Genomic DNA, 14,748 nt, shown 5'->3' on the forward strand with positions numbered 1-14,748 from the left:
TTGCCAGAATTCTGCTCCTTTCTCTTAACCTGACTAGTGTTTCAAGCTAAAAAAAAATAACAAGTTTCCTTTTTTTGTTCTTTTCTACATTGTCGTGCTGAAATGCAGTTTTCCTTCTTTCCAGAGGTCATAGCAGTGTTTTAAAATGGGCACCAGAAAAGCTCAGTAATACCACAAACTGTAAAAACATGGATTTTCCCTGGAGTCCTCAGTTCTCGCTGTCTAGATCTGAAAATGGGCACTGGGGCAGTGTTTTTATTGTCAATCGCTTGGAGGGCTCCAAGCGCAGGCTCCTGTCCTTAGTTTGTCCCAGGCGTCCCCCTTCCAGGTGCAGGGGCAGCAGGGCCCGCAAGGGCTCAGGCAGCTGCCTTGGCTGCGGTGCCCAGGTGCTTTGCATGTCTCCCTGTAGTCAGTATTTGTGCCCGTTGGTGCTAAGAGCTCCGAAACCCCAGATTATTGCAGGGGTACGCTTGGCTGGATGGTCCGGGGTCTGGCTCCCCTGACTGCTGTCATGCAGGTGACATTTGAGTTTACCTGGAGGTTCCCACCCAGCCTGCGAGGAGGCTCTTTCCAGGACTTCTGCCTACACATACCAGAAAATTAGTGTGCTGAGAATGTGCTGGGCTGCCTGGCTTTCTACGCAGGTGCTCAGCGAAATACGTATTTATCATGTAGAACATAAAGCATATTCCCGTATCTGAATTTGGATCTGAAGTCAAACAGAAGCACAGTTGCAAATTTAATGACAAGGCATATGGTAACCTTTGCCGATACAGTGGTTTTGCAGCGCATCCTGTGCAATGTGTTTCCTGAGGTGCCGCTTGCCACGGGCCAGCAAGAGCTCTGGCGCTGCCCAGAGCACCGGCCACCAGCACTGGCTCTGCACCCACGCAGGGTGTTTGGCATGAGTGGGGGCTGCCTGCGAAGGTGCTTTTAGTGTAGTATTTAATGTATTGCATATGTTTGTGAAAGTTGTGCAAAGTGTTATGCTCCCTAACAGCGTTGCTTATCCGGCAGATCGGAGGGTCGTCCGGCAGGCGAAGGTAGGTGAGACGCCCGGGCTGCTCTGCTCCGGCCAGGGCACGCAGCCCCACGCTCAGCGCGTCGGCACAGAGAGGTCTTAGCAGAGGCTGAGCCTCAGCAATTGTTTCTCTGGCTGTCTCTTGGATTCTGCAGGCGTGCCAGTGCCTGTAAGGGTTTGCGGGGGGGACGGGACACGTGAATTTAAAACAACGCTTGCTCGCCATAAACACCCAGCTCAGGATTTGCTTTGCGGCCTCACGGAGGGTCTCCCTCAGCGAGGGCACGGCGGCGAGCCCACGGCAGATCCCCAGCCGCGCGGGAGCCGGCGCGAGGAGCCGGGCAGTGTGCTCGCCGATAAGAGCGTGCCAGTGCACCAGGCGCCACCCCCTGCAAATCGCCACTGCCACCTTTGTGCCGGGTCCCTCCGGGGACAGTGGCAAGGGAGACAGCACCAGGCACTGCGTGTGCAGATAGGAGCGCTGCCAGCACGGCTGCGGGCGGTTTGGTTGCATATAACCAAAACCCCTGGTAGGAGGGGAGGTAATGAGCTATCCCTACCCCTTTCTCAGCCTCCACGTAGCCAGCAGTCATCGCGGATGGCCTGGCTATGCATTGTGAGGCTGCACAAACATTTCTTAGCAATGATGAAGTCTTTCCACAAGCAGCATATGTTTTTCACACAGGAAGAACGTTTTCCCTGTCATTTTTAAACATATGGCCCAGTGAGGTGCTGAGGATGACACATTAGTGTGCTTGTATCGGCAAGGGACTGCTTCATTCTTGCTACTTTAATTGAGTTCTTTTATCTACTTTTATCTAGTTCAAAACCTAGTCTGCAAAGTAAGCACAGGTATACATGAAAATGGATAGAAGAGAAAGTGGGTGCGTGTTTTAAACAAGGCCTCTTAAAGAAGGCACGTGTCCTTTCGAAGTCTTGAAGAGTTTGGCACTTGGCTGTCTGAAAAGCCACTCTCGCCTCCTGATACGTTGCTGCATCAGAAATGGGGAGATAAACAAAGGCCGAAGCACCCCAAATGCTGTGAAGCAAGAGTTAGCTGCCAGGTGCCAGCCGTGAGAGCTCCTGCGTGTGGCAGGACCTGCGTTCAGGAGCTGGAGCCCGTCTGGCTCCCCCCTGCACCACCCCAGGGCTCACGCAACCCTTCTGGGGCGCCGGGGTGCCTGAGCTCCACCTCCCCTTCTCCCCCCACTTTGGATTTCTGTTTGCAAAGGATAATCCTTCGCCATGTTACAGCAGAGGGAGTATTGTGTGGGTCTGCGTAGGGTAGGTTTGTTCCTCGGCATTATAGAAATCTAAGTAAATAATAAATGTTTTTTGAAAAAGAGGACGGAGGCATTGCAGTGGAAAGGCTCCTTCCAGGGCTGGCACCTGCCGAGTGCTGCAAGGGCAGCCATGCCCGCAGGAAGGAGGATCACTGCTGCACTAAGCAGGTCCCAGCATTCAGGGGTTTGTAGACAAAACCCAATATGTGAAACTCAATTCAGAAAAGCAGCGAGGATAGCCTGGAGACTACAACAGATGCGTGCTTGTTATAAAGTGGCCTTTAATAATGCCTTAGAGAGCTCAGTGGTGGATGTGCTGGGGTTGTCCTGTCTCAGACGGACAAGAGCATAGATTGTTTGCGGCTAGGGCGCTGCTGAAGGGCATGCATTGCCTCCCTGTGGGTTGTTGAGGGACAAAACCGTGTTGGCCATATCAACAGCCTTGGCGGATTCAGAGCCGTCAAGATCTTCAGACTGCAGATGTGAGCAGTGAACAAGAGGTGCATTGAAAGTCTGCTTTTTTTCCTGATTTCTTCCCCTATCCCTTAGCAGACCACTGGGTAAGTACTCTTCATATAAGGATGGCCATACTGAGCCAGCCTGATGGTCCCATACCGCCGTTTCCCCAGAATATTCTCCTAGCTGTCACCAAACTTATCCGGGAACTTCTTGGTCCTTTTTATTTAAATTCCTCAGACAATCTTCCATGAATTTCCATTTTGAAGTCTCTTGTTGAAGCAAGGTATGCATGTAGCATTTCCTGTGGTGGGGACTCAGAGTTCAGTTAACACATTGGGAAAAAGTGAACAAAATTCCCTTTTGTTCACTTCAGCTTTGTTACCTGCTTTCGTGTGATATCCTCCAGTTCTTCTGGTGGAGGAGACAGTGAGCGATTGCCCCTTTTCCACCTTGTCCACCCACTCATGCCTGAGCAGACTCCTTTTGCTGCCCCCTCTGCTGTCTCCAAATCCATATTTGCAATCCTCTTACTGATACCTCCTGTATCTTGACCCAGACTCAGAGACTGAGGCACACGGTAAAGCATGGCTGATAGGACAGCGAGTGGGTAAGGTATCGTCTCCTTCATCACTAGTGCTAGAGATGTGGTTACATTTGTGTGTCTGTCCTGGTTCCCGAGCAGGAGGCGAGGGATAGTGCTTGTCCTGGTGTGGAGACCTGGCAGACAGAAAGATGGTGTCTGGGCATGTAGGGGAAAAACAATTAAGACTTCAATGTTTATTAAGAAAAAAGCAACCAGCAGTGCATTTCAAGCACTCATCACACAACATAATTTTGCTGTTGGAAGTAGTGGAATTAAAAAAGTCTTTCTAATGTTGATTTCTTTGAATTTGTAGAATATAAATGTTTTTTTTAAAAAATCAATTAAAAATAAAGGAAGTGTGTGTGTACAAACATTGTCAAGAATTCCTATCTTTCATTTTTTTAAAACAAGCTCTAGAAAAAATCCCCACAGAAGTTCTGTAGTGCATATTTGAATGCTTTTGTTGTAGCCTCATTAAACTTGGCTTGTCTGCAGATACAGCTGGCATGTTATTAACTGTGCTCCGGGCTTGGGGAAGCCAGAAAGCAGCCTCCACCCCCCGGTGCCGGCTGGCTTTAGGGAAACGTGCCAGCATGGGTTGGTCTTCTTCAGCTGGCTGGCTCTGGGAGCGCTCGTTGGAGCATCTCCGCATGGCCTCTGGGTCCGGGAGCCCAGGGCTCAGCTAGCCTCAAGTGCCGCCTCAAGGGAGGGCTGCTCGGTGTCCTCCGTGCCAGCCAGCAGCCCGCACCTATGCAGCACAGCAGTCCCTTCTGAGCAGGATGGATCCACCAAGGTATGTGGCCTCCCGTGGACAACCTCAACCGGGTGCCTGCGTTCTCCGTAGGGGTCTCACGCCTTTCTTTACTGTGGGCTGGCAGGAAGCAAATTAGTGATCATCTGCCAAATAGTTTCTCTGTTCTGAACAAACTCGTTATTGGACTGAACCAGTCAAATAAATTGAATAAGGGAAATATTTTCCCTGCACCTGCTGGAGAGGCTGTTGCTCTCCAAGCTGGGTTTGCACATCAGAAGACCTCCACCAGAGGTCTGAGCAGCTTCTGACTTTCTTTAAAGCTTTGGCAACAAGTATGTACCTTTTGAATGCCATTTCGTTTAAGTAATTTTAATAGGTGTTTTTAATAGTAAGGTGAATTTTAAAAATAGATTTCATAATTTCATATTCAATTCAAAATTGTTGAAAATATATTCAGTAGAAATTTAAGTAATGTGTATTAAATATAGGTAACGTTATTCAAACTTCTTGCTTATTACAGCCAGCTTTCGTTGTCTTAACTAACAAAAAAATTGGTGTTTTCAAGGCACTCGGTCTGTTCATGTTAAATACATCCTAGGGCATTTCAGCACTTTGTAACCTTTAAACATTTAGACTAGCAACTCCTTTCTGACACAAAATAAGAATATTCTTATTTTTATCGTCATGGAATTAAGAAGTCACTCTAATTTGGCTTAAGTTCTGACTGTTACTGGAGGGAGTATTCCTTCTTTCCATCTCTTGCCTTATGCTGGTACAAAGTTTGTGTTGTCTTTGGGAGCCAACATTGCTGACAATTAAAAGGATTAATTTTTAGTCTGCGCAGCTCCCGGATCTGGGGCCCTATGGAGCTGCACAAGCCTTATGTCAACATAGAGGACAAGAGGTCAGGGTTTGGGGGAGAATTCAAGACCTTTCCCCTTAACAGCCCAAGTAATTTTGGGTGAAAATGACTGTAACTGTGGCTTCACCAATTTGCGTAATGACATGCAGGAAATTGGTGGAAGAGCCAAGGTCTTTAATCCAGGTGGGTTTTGTTGCTGGTGACACCTGTAACCGTGGGGGTGAGCTTCCCCTTGAAGGCACCCTTTTTTTGGCACTTGGGTCCATCTCTTCTTTAGGCTTCCTTGAAAATCTTTCTCAGCGTAATGGTGAAAGACTTTTTGGCTCCTCCTTATGTTGCCACTCAAATACTGTTAGCGTTGCTGAGGAGGACATAAAGAAAGGCTGAAGAAGACCATTGCTTTTCTTTTCTCCAGGGAATCTGTTACATTAAACATTTGAATAGGTTTTTGAACATAATTCCCAGTCATTTCCTCTACAGTGAACTCGGTTCACTCGTGCAGACTTTGTACTTAATGATACCTCTTAAAATAAATGAGATTTGATGTAATTTATATTAAATGGTCATTTTAGAAATCTACATCTACTAATTATTCATTAGAAAATTTGGAAAGACAAAAGTAGAATAAATTCCCTTTATGACCTTGCAGTCTACAGAAATATAAATATATACACCTGGGTTCATTTTCTCTGAGCGAAACTGAATGCAGGTGATCTACTGGACTCCGAGAGCAGTCTAAGCAGATTTGAATTACGTTGTCCAATCTGCATCAATAAACCATAGCAACCAACCAAGCCAAAACCAGCCAAAAATTCAACATGCCTCTAGGACAGTTTTTTAACATTTACGATGATACTCAGCTTGTGGTCTCTCTCTGCATTGTATGGGATTTTGCTTCTGTGAGTCTTCTGGTTGCCTCTTTGGCGTGACCGCTCTCTTCCCTTCCCTCTCCCTGTTGTCTGTGCTGGTGTCCCTGTGGGCTCCCTCCTCGAAGGCTGTTTCCTTGCTTGCTCCTTTCTGGACTGCCACCCTTTCACACCTTGCTCATGGCAGTCTTCTCCCTGATGCTGTGCTGGCATTTGCCTTTTCCTGGTCCCACATGCAACTGAGTCACTTCACAGTTTATACATTTAAGTTACACCTTACTGTGTTACTGTTTTCTCCTTTACTCTCAGCTGCAGTTGCTCTTTTGTCCGTTGTCCCAGAGCCAGCTCTTCCTTGGGGCTCCGTACACGTGCAGAACCTTCCTTGAACCGTCCCATGGGGACCAGCATCTGCAGATTTCCTCAAGGTGCTGTGAGAAATGAGACTCTTCCATGTGCTGTTTCGGAGGCAGTCCCAGCTAGGTGCAGACGACCTAAAGACGTGTGTTAGTCAAATCTTTGTTTAATTATTTAATTTGCATTCAGACCGCATCCAGATCCAACCTGGATAGCTGCTTGATCTCACCTTATAGCCCTTCTCTACTCCTTCTTCTCTTGCAGACACTTGCCGTGGTTTGTTTTACAAGAGCTGTTTCATGCAGGGATTGTTTTCTATTAGGTGTTTCAATGGTATCCAGTGTAACTGGGTTTGATTTTGACCAGAGCCTCGGGTACATATAAATAAAGCAGAGGGTATTCCTTGCTTTTTATGGAGGATAAAGCGTCATCTTTAGGAGGCAGTCACAATGCTGCCGTACTCACTACGTACTCACATGTATTTGTGTGCGTTCCTCACACAAATAAGACAAATTTAACCCAAAATTTAAAACAAAAGAAAATGAAAGTGAGTAGGACTTTCTTGTCTCACAGCTTAAATGAGAGAATACTGAGTTTTCTGGCTGCCAGTTTAAACTCTGGAAATGCAAACATCAGGAAGGAAGATGCTCTTTCTCTCGATAACTAGCTATACACATATATATCTATGATGTACAAAGTGCTTCATTTTATGTTAATCAGTTCAGTTTTAAAGACCCGACTAGCTAAAATTGTCTGTATTGGAAATAATATCATTACTTTGGGGGAGCAGCAGTCTTAATTAAAAGAGAAATGAGGAGAGCTGGTCCTTACAGAAAGTTGGGGGGAGTGATTTTGCAAGTGGTACTGGAGTTGGGAAAAGTGCAACCTGAGTTAGCAAAACTGTCTGCTTTTCCAGTGGCTGCCACAGTAATTGGCTGTGCATGTCCGGATCACCGAGTGACAGGTGGGAGGCTCAGCTCTCGGAGAGCTTGGCCGCTCCAAGCAGGGGGGAGAGGGAGGGAGGGAGGGAAGGAGGATGGGGAGAAGAAACAGTTTGTGAACCTGCCCCTTTTGAGATAGCAAATGCTCCTCTCCCCGTGTCCAGGATCATTGCCGAACAGCCGGCAGCTGCATCCCGCTCTTCTTTAGCTGTCAGAGAATGTCACTGCAGAAACCTCAGTAGTTTCAAGGCGCCACTATTTATACATAGGGAATAGAGGAAACTCATGGCTAGAAATGTTGTGGTGTGTGGGCTGCTCTTTACTCTGCTCAGATTTTATTCTGCTCAGATTTTACTCTGAGGAAGATCTCCACAAATGTTTTAAATTAAGCTATCCTTGATAATTCTGGTGGTATGGAGCCCAACCAAAATTTCAGGAAAAAACAAGTTGCTCTGTTAAAGCAGACATGAAAAAAATGAAGGGCTTAACTTTTGTCCTGAGGGTGATAAAACAGCACCACACAGCTGAAAATCAATCTGACCTTCACCCACGTGATGCTGTTGTCTCAGTCTGTCTTTCATTTCCTTTGGTTGAGTGCAGGCCATGGCATTCAGTAGGGAGAAAAGCCAGAGGGAGGTGGGGAGAATCCTGTTTTCTCTGGAAAGGCTTCGGTGCTTGCATAAGTTGACTCCATAAAGAGAGTTGCTGTGAAACTTTGAATGATTTCATTAAATTAAAAAAAACCCCAAAGTCCTCCTTCTCTTAATAGCCAGCAATCACATTAAGGTAAAGAAGATATATGCTGGGGGAAAAAAAAAAAAAAAAAAAGGAAGTGTTTGTGGTAAAACATTCTGTTTTAATTAAACCTAGAATTAGCCAGTGACGGTATGTTGAAATGAAGGCTTCATGCAGCAACAGGAAACCTGCACATTCATTTAAAAACAGAAATTTGTACCCAAAGGGGAGAAAAAAGGCCAATTATTTTTTCCAGAGATATTTTAACAGTCTGTGTTGCAGGCTTTGCACAAACAGATACATGTATATTTACATATACGTCAATAAACCAACAGTTAGGGCTTGTGTATAAGCAATATTATTGATTTTCAAAATAGAGGTACATTTTCAATTGGTGAACTACTCATTTTGCACAACATTCTGCAGCAAGTGGTTCCCACCTCATTTTCCCAAAGACAGAGAATGAACTAGATGAATGGGTAGAATTCTATGCAGGATTTAATTCTATTAAACAACAGCACCAACAAAGGGGAAAATGATGTGCATAAGCACATCTTGATATTCTTTTTTACATCTTGAAAGCAATTAAAAGTGCAATTCATAGCTGTTCATCCAATCCCCTTCTTCTTCCATCCTCGTTGAATTTAAATGTGACCCAGAGCCAAAAAGTTGCCAGATATTCTTTTGGAAAACGGTAAGTTTTCCACACAGGCTTTACAAAACTAAGATTGCTGTAAGTTCTGCCTACCCTAAACTGCAGTTTTCCTGATCCATCTCATTGCATGCAGATAATGTCCTTTCATGTCATAGTCATAAACTACTCTGTTGCTTTATATTTTTGTGCTATAGATACCCTAGCTACTGTAGCATGGAGAGAGCTAGGGGTATCTGCTATTTTCTTTGTTCAGTAAATGTTGCCTGTTTTAGGAAGGTCTATAGGAAATGTCAACATCTTGTTAAAAAGATAAAGATAGAGATTGGATTTAGCTGTAGAGATTAATCCCTGCTTCCTAAAGGTTAAGAATTAAACAATTTGTTCATTAATCTATTTGGGATGATGGAGATTAATTTGTGACTACAGCTTTTTATTTGTGTGGTTTGTCTGATGTGCCAACCACCACGGACACTATTTTACATGGTATTAAAAAAAAAAAAAGAAGAGCAAATGTAAAAGATGTTGGGACCTTTTCCTGGCGAGCTCTGCTACTCAGGTCTCCCTGTGATATGCCAAAATGCTATTTGCATAAATGTAGAATTTAATAAGTTATCATTCTGATTAACGCCATTAACTGCTTAACTACTGTAGAAATTGGCTTCCAAAGTTGCTTGATGGTAGCTGTTGCTCTCCACGTCGTTCCATTTGCTGTCTCGCTGGGGATAATGGTATGCAAGGGAAAGCAAGAAGGTCAAGGATCTTTTTGTTTAGTCTCTTTGCACATTAAAAGTTCTATTATGTGTTTGTATTGCATGTGGTTTCCAGTCTGTTGGCTACAATGCTTTCAAAATCCATTGATGATGAGTTTGTGAAGTTAAATATATCTTGTGGGTTATGACTACCAAGCTATCACTTTGTGTAGCAGTCAGGGCCAATATTTAACAAGTGTTTTTCAGCACGAGGAATTTTGAAACGGAGTCAAATGATCTTACAAAAGGGTTAACAGAAATGCTAATAGAGAAGATGACAGCAAAGGCTTGGTCTGTGCTGACGGGGGGGTGTTTGGAGCTATGCTGTGCTGTTTGTGGGGAAGTGGTTCTCAGGTCGGGGCTTTTTACGGGTTTTTCGGGGGGGGGGCTGTGGTATTGTTGTGAATGACACGGCCGCCACAAAGCTGAATGGGGATGAAAAAAGCGGTGTCCTCTACAGCCACCCCTTTCTCTGCCCCCGCAAGAAGTAGGTGCAGCGTGCGGGGGGCCCCGCGCGGGCTCGCCCCACGGCTGCCCGCTGCCCCCGTGGGTGCCCCCGCAGGAGCAGAGCGGCCGCCCGTGCCCCGCGGCTGGCAGGGCAGGCGGGCTCCGCCGGGACCTCGCTGCTGCTTCGTGCCCGGCATTTCAGGGGATGCAAAACCAGCCTGCAGGATGCAGCCACATCCTAAGGGCTGGCACAGCCGCCTTGCTTGTTTTCACTCTCCAGCTAGTGGACTGACCTTTTAAAAAAACAGTTTCAGCTGCTGTGAGACACTGTGAGACAATAGCTTTAATAGATTTCATTTTGCTATGAAATAGCTATGGTTACATTTTGATAATGTAAACTAGCAGCCGTAAGCGTGGCAACAACAGTTCATGTTTTAGCTGATTGTTTCAGGCCGTGTACAAACTCAGGCAGATGTCAGTGCCTCCCTGCCAGGCATTAGCACAAGATACTCATTTTCTTTTAAAATGAAAGCAGAGATTTTTTTTTAAGCAATTTGTGTTCTGATTGCATGAGTACCTTCACACCTGTCAGTTGAATCCAGTGTGTTCGTTCCCAAGGGTAACCTGACATCTGGGAAATTCTGCCTCAGCCCAGACTGATCTCCTTCTCAGCATCTTTGGTATTTTGAACTGAAATGGAGTTACACCATCACACATCATCCTTTGCATTATTCGTTCTGCTCCAGTATAGTCCTGCTTTTATAACTTTCGGTTTAAATCCTGCTCTTGGGCTATTTCAGAGTGTTGCAGTTATCTGTAAGCTGTCTTGCTTTTCACTGTGGGGCTGGTAAGCTCAAAAACATCTGCAGGCAGGGTCAGTCCAGCTTGCTAGTCTTTAGAGGATATTTACAAAGTTTCATAAGGCTTGGACCCATACCCACACCCATCCTAGATGCAGTGTCTACAGATTTATCCCCGAGAGCCTCTTACAAGCTTTGTTTGTATTACTATCTAGAGCTATCCCACTGCAGAAATCCTCAAGAGAGAGAAGTGGTCAAGAGTACTTAGAAACATCTGTTAAAAATTCAGACAAACACTGCACTGTCACTAGAAGCAGTTAGAATGGGGCGAATGAAATTTATCATGTGGTGCTACAGGAAAAAGGGACATATTTTTTGTTCCTTTCCTTGTCCTTAAAAATCGATAGTTTGGTCAGTAGATATAGGAAAACGCCCCTGCAGAGCACACTTGGGGTGGAAAGCTGCTTTTTACCAATGTCACAAACTCGCTTGAGAGCCAAGCCTTGCGGTCTTATGGGAGCACTGTTTCCAGAGTACTCACGTTTGATTCATCACACGCTTTCTACTTGTTTCAAGAAACACTGCATTAATTGTTCAGACCTAGAAAGTGGCGACATTAGGAGATACAGTGACTTCGCTGTGACTTTTCTATTGCTTGCCATACTTAGGCAAAAGGGAAGACGAAGTTGTAGCAACAAATCTAATGGATGAACTCTCTGACCAGTTGCTGTTTTGTGTGTGGCTACATACTGGATTCAGTGAGTACTTCAGAAATACTGGCATTTGTCCCTGATGATGTATCATGAAGTTACAGGCAATTTGGCAGAAAAAAAAAGTTTTCTTATGTACGAGGCTGGACTTGCTATGATGTTGCGTTTCTCCATCGTAGTAGTGCAGCTCAGCCCCCCACCTGACCCCACTCCCCATAGAGTACTCTCACCTCCCTTTCCCATCCGCTGCCTACAAGCAGGACAAGAAGCAGCACAAGCTGTGCTGGTCGGCCGGGTGGCACACGCGTGCTGATCGCCTAGGACAGGCCCAAGAGCAGGGATAAGTGCTGACTCTGTTCTTAGCCTTTCTCTCAGCAGAGACGTGAACTGGGGTCTCTGTCCTACCCGATCAAAGGTAGATTCGCCAATCTTATAGAAACTCAATTTCTATAAGAAAAGGTCAATTTCTCTCCGAGCCCTCTATCCCCAGTCCGGTGTGATTCAAAAGTTAATAGGAAGGGACAAACAGTTAAGACATATGACAGGCAATATGATCACATAAACCTTGTTTTCTTAGGATGCCAGGCTGAAAAAAATGAACACAAAGCTCCTGAGAATAAATGAGTTACTTCAGATTGAGACTGGATGGACAATGTTGGCTTTGTTATCACTCTGCAGGTAGCGAGGCGATAGGGTTAGGGAGAATTTCCAGAAATGTAGGAGAGTTGTTATTAGAAGGGTAAAGCTTCCTCTGCCACGCATCCCCCGTAGTGGACCCCGCATTACCCTGGTCCCTCCTCCTTTTAGGAGCCTTTTGAGGAAAAGTCTCCTGTGACAGGAACATCTCTCAGGTCTTTTCATCTTGAGCTGCCAGGTGAAAGAATGGGGCTAGAGAACAAAAGATGTTCAGATACCGCAGACAAGCTTTTGTAGGATCTGCCACGTCAGCTGTCTCTTATAAGGTCTGCTGTATTTTCTGTTGATGGTGCTCTTCCCCCGAGGATTTCCCCACACCTGGGAACACCTGCCATAACCCGCACTGATATTTTCCTCAATGCCTTTCATTTCTGCATACAGATGGAGCTGGGATATCACACACCGTCCTTGCCCTTATTCTGTTCTGCTCCTTGGCAGTCCCAGCTTTCCTGGCTGGGAGCTTTCATCTCACCTCCCTCTCAACCTTTTTCAGGAGGGGCTTTGCAATTATTCATAAGCTAGCTTGTCCTGTTTTCAGTGTGGTCTGCGGAACAGGAAAGCTAAGTACATGTTATCTGGTTTTACAGGGAACAGAAAGCTTGAAGTAAATGTTGCTGGTCTGTGTTAGCAAGATATTTTTGTTTTTTAGGAGGCGGGGAACCCTCCCTTTAACGTCAGTGGTCTTCTGAGTGAAAAAAGTCTTGGTGGCCTGTAACCACCTCTTGCCTTTGATGTGTTTGGAGATCCTGGAAGGGCAGGCAGCCAACTCGCTCGCATGCTTGTCAAGGGGGCTTGGCTGTCCTGCTTATCCTGTATTCCCCCTCGCCATCCTCAAGTGGATTGTCTCTCTCCTTCCTCCTACCACGTGTCAAAATAAGAAGCACCCTGTGATTTACCTCCTTCTCTTTCCACTTGTTGTGTCCTGGTGCTCAAGATTTTTCCAGAATACATCATGGTAAGAGGCAAAGCTATAATGATTTGGGCATTGTTGCTCTTCTAGAGGCATCCTTAGATTCTCTGAATGAAATAAACGACTATTCAAGCTGAAGAGCAGCATTTTCCCATTTTGCTGCTGCAAATAGGTAGGAGGAGTTACTAACTGTTCCTCTGGAAGTCGTAAAGTGGACAGGCTCGTCTGCTGCCCAGTACTACAAGTTGGATGATGCACTTACTTATTCACCCCATCCTCCACCACATCGATGTTTTGCCTGCCTACATGCATTGCATGTGTGTGAGAGAATTATAGGTCTCCCAGCTACCTTCTCTTCCAAAGATAACTCAAAATACAGAGTCTCTTCTAAGGAGAACTGTATTCCCCCTCCAACGTTATGCACACAGAAATCAAATTTCTTTTGATTTTGACCAACCTTAGATAAAAACTGATGGTTGCAGCTGAATCTCACTTTGAGTTTTTCATTAAAACTGTTCAAAGCAAAATACAGGGTGGAGGATCTCATGTGAGCCAAAACTAACCTCCCTGTTCCTGCCAGTGAAGCTGTATTGCCAAATTTCACACAGCCGTGCTCTCTAGCACCTCCTTTGAACACGAGTGTGGTTCTGGAGGCCGTTTTGAAGCTCCCACTTGAAACACTCTCTGTGAGCTAGTGGAGCATTTTCTGGCACTTAAGCTTCTGTATCTGGTGGCTGTTTGTGCTATACTGAGCAATGAGTCTTGGCTTGCTAAAAAAGAAAAAAAGGATTTCTTAGAAAACCTTTCAGAAAAGCTAAGGTTGTTTTTCAGCTGCAAGTGCTGTTGGTGTCTGTGGTGAAATTGGTGTGGCAAGTCACCTCTGCAGTGTTTCTAAGAATTACCAGATAGTGTAGTGGCTCATCTGAATACTCTTTTTGTACGATTTTTGCAGTCAGTGGCTTCCTCCTAGTATAGGATATTTCTTTCATATTTTTCACTATCTGGACTGCTGGATATGGGGACTTGTTCCTTGCTATACTTTTATTCTTAATTATATACTTGAATCACAAAGGTGCAAAACCCCTCACTTCCTGCTGAAATCTTGAGGAACTATGGGTGTTCATCATCCCAAACAGTCAAGTAATTTGTGCTGCAGACTTGACTCTGAGTCGGTTCCTTTTCGTAGTTTACCAGATCATTAATGTTTCAGTTGGCTGGCTCTGAATTCATGACAGCAGTACAAGTTAACAGAACTGAATGTGCTACTACGGTCTCCCAGCCAGCTCGTCTGTGACGTTAGCGTTTGGGATACACCAGCAGCGCAGTCAGAGATGGCAGTGCAGGGTGGGTATGTATGTCTGAGCAAGCAGGTAATGGGCACAGTGAGGGTGCTGCTGAGTGCTCCTCAGCTCAGGGAGGTCCCCAAGTCACCATCTGGGATTCCTCCCAGTGGGGCTGAACAGTCTGCATTGGTGCCTTGGCTGCTGGGACTTCACTGCTATCACAAACCAAATTAAAACTGGTTTGGATGTGGGCAGAGCTCATTGCAGACACGCTTCCTCATGCAGTGGGGCTGTCTCTTCGTGGAAGGACGGGTGTGGGACACGATCCCTCCTCCATGCCCCACACTGGATCTGTGATAGCAACTAGTGTGGCTGCTGCCGCGCTGCTGACATTTTGGTCGTTCCCAGTTATTTTGCCATTTTTGCATAAAATAAAAATATAATTTCTTGACAACAAGAAAAAAAGGAACTTCTGAAATGCTGTGGTTTAATTCTTAAATTTCCCACTCTGCTTTAAGCCTGTCCCTGAGAGAGAAATGGCCATTGAACGAGGAGGCAGCGAAGAGAGATGCAGTGCACCTTTCAAGCTGGTATGGCAGCTGCTGATGTGCAGACCTTGAGATAATGAAGCAGACCTTGG

General features: G+C 45.5%; 1 protein-coding gene across 6 annotated transcripts in view; it reads left to right on the forward strand.

Moving 5' to 3' along the window:
- The window catches only part of ZNF423 (zinc finger protein 423), a 237,194-nt gene that overhangs the window by 75,675 nt on the left and 146,771 nt on the right, over positions 1 to 14,748 (forward strand). For 2 of the 6 annotated variants that reach the window (XM_072873551.1, XM_072873549.1), the window contains exon 1: positions 3,977 to 4,139. The exons of 3 other annotated variants lie outside the window; for them this stretch is intronic. The gene's annotated coding sequence lies outside the window, so the exon portion shown is untranslated. Of the gene's footprint in view, positions 1 to 3,976; positions 4,140 to 12,564; positions 12,871 to 14,748 lie in introns of those variants that run through there. One more of the 6 variants, XM_072873550.1, reaches the window with a different exon arrangement.

Source organism: Ciconia boyciana, chromosome 9 (genome assembly GCF_034638445.1).
Source record: "Ciconia boyciana chromosome 9, ASM3463844v1, whole genome shotgun sequence".
In the NCBI taxonomy this organism is placed as follows: Eukaryota; Metazoa; Chordata; class Aves; order Ciconiiformes; family Ciconiidae; genus Ciconia; species Ciconia boyciana.